We start from the raw sequence: 7,556 nt of genomic DNA on the forward strand, positions 1-7,556 counted from the left end.
TGGTCTCAAACTCCTGACTTTAGGTGATCTGCCCACCTCGGCCTTCCAAAGTGCTAGGATTACAGGTGTGAGCCACCGTGCCCAGCCCAAATATACTTATTTTTTAAACATTTTTTATTTCTTGTCATTATTTTCAAATGTCTGTTTTATTTCTTAAAGCATATTAAATATATTTATTGTATAGTTTACTTCTGATATTTCTAATATCTGCAAGTCTGTGAAAGTGTGATGTTGTTGTCTGCTATTTCCTCTGGCTCTTACTTGGTGTGCCTTTTGCCTAGTATACTTTGTCTTTGTGTGTTGGGAGGGGAGTTCATATTCTTTAGAATGTTATCTGTAGGATTTTTTGAGAACTGGTTAAAGTTGGTGTCCTTCAGAAAGGATTTTCTTTTACTTCGATTGCCTGGGAGGACTACCAGTTCTCTCTGTGATTTTTTTTTTTTTTTTTTCTGGTCATGCTTTCCACTTCCACTGCGTTTCTCACTGTCTCAACTATAGTAGCATGAATTTGGAACTGCAAAACCACAAGAAGCAACATCAACTATGAAGTATCATTGATAAAAATATTTAACTTGAATCTAATCATGAGAAATAATTGACCAAATCAAGACTATAGGACAGAATCTAGGACATTCTATAGAGCCTGGATTCTTCAAAAAAGTCATACACACACACACATACATACATTTCAATTTATAAGATAACTTAGAAATCAAAAGAAACTACAGAGATGAACAGCCCAATGCAAGCCATGCCCTTCATTGATTTCTGGATTTTTTAAGTCATAAAAGATATTTGGGAGTCACTTAAGAAAAGTAGAATGCAAACTGTATATTAAATGGAATTATGGAATTATCATTACTTTTCTTAGGTGAGATAAGGATATTGTAATTATACAAGAGATGTCCTTCATCTAGGAGATGGCTGCTGAAGTATTGAAGGGTAAAGTGTCCTGTGCATATAACTGGCTTTCAAACAGACAAACAAAAAAAGCTGGTCCAAAATGGCAGTGGCAATGGATGTGGATACCCGAAGCAGTACCAACAGCAGTGCTTTGAAGTAAAAAAGTGAAATGCAGTAGCTAGCCCTCTGGGCTTGGGATGTTGTGGTTAATAACTGTGCCATCTGCAGGAATCACAGCATGGATCTGCATAGAATGTCAAGCTAACCAAGAGTCTGCCACTTCAGAAGCGTGTACCGTTGCACGGGAAGCCTGTAACCGTGCTTTTCACTTCACTGTCTCTCTCACTGGCTCAAAACACAACAGCTGTGTCTGTTGGACAACAGACAATAGGAATTCCAAAAATATGGGCACCAGAAAAAGAATTCTTCCATCAAGCTTAACTGTTTTGTGATTCATTTAATGACTTGCCCTTCTGTCACTTAATTATAAATTAGATAGAACTGTGTCTATTCTGCTTTGTCTTTGCCATTTGCTGTTCTCGCAGCCACATTGTATTCTGTGTCAAAGAAAGTCCAGTTGGATTCTAGAGCGAATGCTGTCTCTTGTGTATGTGAAAAAAAGTGAACGTAAATGAAGGGTCCCCTCTTCCAAGGCTGAAAAGCCACCTTTTAAAAGTGAAATGTGCCGGGCGCGGTGGCTCACGCCTGTAATCCCAGCACTTTGGGAGCCGAGACAGGCGGATCACGAGGTCAAGAGATCGAGACCATCCTGGCTAAGACGGTGAAACCCCGTCTCTGCTAAAAATACAAAAAAAATTAGCCGGGCGTGGTGGCAGGAGCCTGTAATCCCAACTACTCGGGAGGCTGAGGCAGGAGAATGGCATGAACCCGGGAGGCGAAGGTTGCAGTGAGCCAAGATCGCGCCACTGCACTCCAGACTGGGCGATAGAGCGAGACTCCGTCTCAAAAAACAAACAAACAAACAAAAAAAGAAAGTGAAATATGTGTTCATTAGAGCCAGAGCAGGGCTGTCCTATGAGTGCATCGCTTAGTCAGAGGACTGCAACCGTACAAGGGGGAATGTGGATCGCTGACCCTGAAAACAGCAGTCAGCCCTGTCTTCCTCTGGTGTGATAGCAGCAGGCAGCTGAATGAGGAAAGAACGTGGGATTCAGAGTCATCAGACCCAGCTCTGAGTCCTGGTTGCATGGCCTGGCTACTGATGGCAATCTCGGGCACGTTGCCTGTCTACCCTGAGCTTTCCTCCTCTATAATGTAGGCTTCTAAGGACTACATGGCATTACATGGGGCACAGAAAGAGGCTTTATAAAATGCAAAACCACTGTACAAATGTAAACATTGTGTGCATATGACATATTGCTTTCTCTTCTTAGCTTAGAAAAATAAATTTTAAAAAATTGTAATATGTAATCTTGGCTGGCAAATGTATGAACTCAATTTAAAAACTGATGTCACCTAAAATTGAATTAACACAAGAGTTCAAGTTTCCTTTACTACCACTACCTCATCACAACTTGTTAAAATGTTTTGGGCCACAGAAGGAATTGCCAATTCTAGTACTAATTTGGTAGCTATAGAGAATCTTCAACTGAGAAACAGTTTTGTTGCAGTGGTTCTCGAAATATGGCCTGAGGATTCCTGGGGGTACCTGAGACCATTTCAGGGGGTTCATGAAGTTCTCCCTCCAACTGCAAGTCTATGTGAAACTGCAAGTCTATGTGAAACTAGTTTTTCTTCATATACTTTAACCAAAGCAGTACATCAAATGAAGAAGTAGACTTGAGAATCCAACTGTCTTCCATTGTCAGACATAAAAGAGATTTGCAAAAAGGTAAAACAATGCTAGTCTTATCACTAAATTATTTTGTTTTGAAAAATAGTTGATTTTAATGAAAGTATGTTAAGTGAAAAAACATATTATCTATACACAGACACATACACACATATGTATAGGCATATGAGATAAAGTAGTGTCTCTAAGAGCACTGTTCATAGTACTTTGTTTCTTAGAGACAGGGTCTCTGTCATCCAGGCTGGAGTGCAGTGGTAACAATCAGCTCACTATAGCCTCAAACTCCCAGGCTCAAGGGATCCTTGCATCTCAGCCTCTACATGCGCCACTACGTCCAGCTTAGATTTTTGTATTTTTTGTAGACATGGCGTCTGTGTTTTGTATATTTTGTAGAGACGGGGTCTATGTTGCCCTGACTGGTCTTGAACGCCTGGCCTCAAAGAATCCTCTTCCCTCGGCCTCCCAAAGTACAAGGATTACAGGCATGAGCAGCTGCACTTGGCCTCATTGTACTTTTCTTTCAACTTTTTTGTAGGCTCAAAATTTCCACAAATTTTTAAATTTTGTGGGAAAGTGTAAAAACAAACCAGAAAATCACATGAATTCCCCTAGAGGTGTTCTCCTCTACTCCACAGCCAAAATCAGAAGAGGCAAGTTTCTTGTTCTCTCCTTTTGGGAGGAGGGTTTATGTCTAAGCTACCCTACACTGAGGGTGTGACTCCTGTTGTCTCAGTTTTCTATGAAAGGTTTCCTACTGGGTTTTTCACCCTAGGATGTCTTTTTCTTAATCTCTTCAACCCATGATGCTGATACAACAGAAGTTTAAGGTCCCAAGTTTTATCAGACACTTTCAGGGTAAAATCTAGCTTTGGCACTCGCTTTCCCTCTCAGGACTCAGGTTTTCACTTTATATTTGGTCTCTATACGTTTCTTGCCAGCTCAATAATTCATTTAATTTTAAAATTTCTACCCCAAGTTTTTCGTTATTTTCACTGGGAGGATCATTCAGCGTATGTCATCACATTACACTAACAGAAACAAGTCTCAATGCAACAGCATTTTAAATGGAAGTTAAATTGCAATCACTTTTCTTCCAGTTCTTGCAGAGATTCAAATAGTGGTTACAGCCACAAGTAAGAGATTCAAATAGTGGTTACAACCACAAGCAAGTTTTGAAAAAAAAATTCTTTACCATAATACTGTAAAAAAGCTTGTGGCCCTAAGGCATAAATCCAGCACGTTCACCTTTCAATTACTCAATTGAAAATATAGTTGTCTCAACACAAAAAAGTGCTCTATCAAACCAGTCTTTCCCCCTAATTTGTGCAGCTCATTTATTCAAATTATTGTGAATTCAGAATTCTACATTCTGTACAAAAAAAAGTATGAAGATAGGCCAAATCATGAGAAAACACCTTCTCAAAAGTCATAAATACGTTCATAACAATGTGGAAATAGCCCTGTTGACAAGTGCAGTACATCTCTTTTTTCATGCTTTTTAATTTGCAAGGACATTTTTATACAAGAAGCAGGTTTCTAAAGCCAGTGTCATTCGTGGTTTCCTTTTTAGTGTAGTGGGCTTGGGATCCTCGGGACTAGGCTACTGCCTGAGGATGGTCCACTCCCCTTTACTCAAGCCTCCCCTTAAGATTTAGGATAGACCTTTCCCCTGAATAGCTGAGTAGGTTATCATCAATTTCCTTAGTTGCAAGAATACCAGCCTCAATTATTTATTAAAGAAAAATAAAGAAAAAAGTAAACAGACATGATTCTGCAAAAAACAAATCTCAGGATTATAACATCACATGATAACCCAGTCCCTGATTATCATGGAATAATTATTCCTGAGTGTCAATTACAGGTTGTAGATGCTGGATATTTTTATCCTGAGACTTTGTTTGGCTTGAACCAGCCCTTGAACTCTATTTGTCTCATCTCTACATTGGACAGTATACCTAGCTGTACCTGCACATATGCATGTGAGATATATTGTATCTCTGTATAAAGTAACAACAGACTCCACCTGAGTTTGGAGCTCAGTATTTGCTCTAGGTTACAAAAGCAGCTGAAATCACTCATTCTACTTGTAGTCAGGGCAATTAAAATTTACTCAGTCCTGCTGTATTTTCCTTCCTTTTACAAGAGGGTTAGGTGCCCCTTCCCTAACAGAGTATGCTCTACTTATTCACAGATTGTCAACAATAACCTACAGTTTCCCCGTTTCCTTTTATTTAAGCTTTGGGTGATAATAGATTAACAAACTCAATTACAAATGGAAACATCTGAACTCCACTGTCTTAATTCACTTAGTGTTGCTGTAGCAGAATATCCAAGACTGGGTGGTTTATTTTAAAAGAAAGAGAGAGAGGTCTATTTGGCTTATGATTGTGGTGGCCGAAAAGTTCAAGTTTGGGCATCCACATATGATGGCCTGAAGCTGCTTCAACTCATGGTGGAAAGCAAAAGGGGAGCTGTTGTGTGCAAAGAGATCACATGGTACGAGGGGAGGCAAGAGAGAAACCAAGGAGCCAGGCTCTTTCTCACAACCCATCCCATTCTAATCCATCCCACGAGAGTAAGAACTCACTCACCTTTGCGGGAGGGCATTAATCTATTCCTGAGGAATCCATCCCCAGGATTCACACACTCTCTCTAGGGCCCACCTCCCCACACCACCGCAAAGGGGATCAAATTTCAACATGAGTTTGGGTGGGACAAACCATATCCAAACCATAGCACCCACAAAAATAAAGATAATAAGGAAACCACCATGTGCCAGGCACTGCATTAAGTGTTTATATTCATCCTCCAACTAAGAACAATACTATTGGCTTTTCCACTCACCTGAAAACAGGTCCCATTAGCATCTTCATCTTATGAATGACCACTCTAAGGAACAGAACCATTAAATGGCTTCCCAAGGTCATATAGTCATGGAGCCGGTATTAAAGGCTGTTACACTCCTAACCAGGACGCTACCCCTTCTTGTTTTTACCAGCCGCTCTCAGAAATGTTTCAAGATCATGCATCCTGGGAATCAGTTTCAGGTCCCTGAAGTCAGAAGCCCAATGCTGTTCATTGAGAGCCATGATATGTTACGCACCACCCTAGAGCTGGTTCTTAACCCATAAGGTAGCTATCATTCCCATTTCCCAGTGAGGAAAGTAAGACACCACTCCTTTATCCCTCCAAGAGCGTAAGGGACTTCCCCAAGGCCACACTGCTAGTAAGTGGCTGGGCCAGGTTTCAAACCCAGGTGTGGCTCCACCGTGCTACCTCTCCAGATCATACATAGCATTATGATTCCTTCACAGGACAGGGCTATATCATGATGTATTATGCTGGTGACCACAACCATTTTGGCAATGGCTTTCTAAAAATATAGAGAAAAAAAGCAAATACTAAAAAACTGAGTTTTTGGCTTCACAAGAAGGAAGTACGTTAAATTAATTACAAGAAATGCATTCTCATGGCCTCAATTCACATAGTCTGCCCCAGAAGCAAAGTTCTATGCATTGATCAGACATTCACTCTCCCTAAGGCAGTGCAGGCAAGTAGAAGGACACTGTGCCTGGGGTCAGAAGACCTGAGTTCGAGTCCACTTTCTGGCATTTCCTTGGGAAGGTTGTTCAATCTCCCTGACGTTCAGTTTTCTAATATGTGCAGTGGAAATTATAACTATAGTACCTGCTGAAAAAGTTGGGGGTTATAATTATAACTATGGCACCCATCTGTCCCACCTCATTGTTGTAAAGATTAGATGAGATCAAATATAAGACAAAGCCCCTTATCTGAATGAGATATTTAAAGTTGGTTATTATTATGATGTGGGTTTCTAGGCAGTAAAAACTTACCATACTCTTCCACAGAAAAAGAAAAAGACGATGTGTGGGTATATGTTTACTTATATATAAACATGCATATATATGCATGCATGAATATGAGTACAAGGACATATGTATTAGAACATTGTGGTGTGCAAAAGAAGGTGAGAAAAACTAGTCATAATCTCGCAGAAGAAGCCCTGATAAAGTAGGCTAGGGCAAGTCTACAGGCCTCTGATTTTAGCTGCTTAACTATTGGATACACAGACAGTGTTGAAAGATTGTGTTCAAGGCACTGCAGCCCTCAGAGAACTAGCCCCAAAGCCCATGACCCCACAAGCAACTTTAGGGAGCTGCTGTGGATGGAGTACCTGGCCCCACTGGAAAGGTACTAGAAAATGAGCTCTTACTTTGCAGGGAGTGGTCAGAGGAACATCAAGGAAAGAAGGAATCATGAATGGGGCTTGGGGCTCACTCAGGAGGAGCTCTTCCTGATAGGTGCTTTAAAGGAATCAGTGCTCAAAACCCCTGGATGTGATGAGCTCATTCATCCTTGAGGGTCCCTTTGTCGCCTCTCACCTGTCCTTCTGAGGTCCTCCACACGTCCCCCTTCTCTGTTCTTATTCCAAATACCTCTACTACATTTACTCACCCTGGATTTCTGGGTAAACTTTATTAGATTTGTTACATCTATTTTCCTTTCCCATTAGTCAATTTTTAAATGTGGTAGCCAAAATAATCAACATCACTAGTAATTATACCCATACTCAAAAACTCTTCTGGTGAAGAGGCATGGCAGAACTCCACAAGGAAATCCTATTGTGAGGATTATATAGGTCGGAAAGTCATTTTTAACTGACATGTGTGATAAAGCACATGCTACATACCAATGGAATTTAATGCTCAAATGGAATAATAAACTATGTTTGCAGCATACATTTCCCTAGATCCATAAATGAAATCACATTTCCATTAAACAGTTTTCAAGTCAGTGACCAATTCCCTCCTACTTCTCC

The 7,556-nt window shown here is 40.5% G+C and overlaps 1 pseudogene; it reads left to right on the forward strand.

The window, feature by feature from the left end:
- The first annotated feature begins 1,003 nt into the window (after nt 1-1,003).
- Nucleotides 1,004-1,387, forward strand: LOC129036204 (RING-box protein 1-like; annotated as a pseudogene).
- The last annotated feature ends 6,169 nt before the right edge of the window (nt 1,388-7,556 follow it).

The sequence above is a fragment of the Pongo pygmaeus genome, chromosome 4 (genome assembly GCF_028885625.2).
Source record: "Pongo pygmaeus isolate AG05252 chromosome 4, NHGRI_mPonPyg2-v2.0_pri, whole genome shotgun sequence".
Lineage (NCBI taxonomy): Eukaryota > Metazoa > Chordata > Mammalia > Primates > Hominidae > Pongo > Pongo pygmaeus.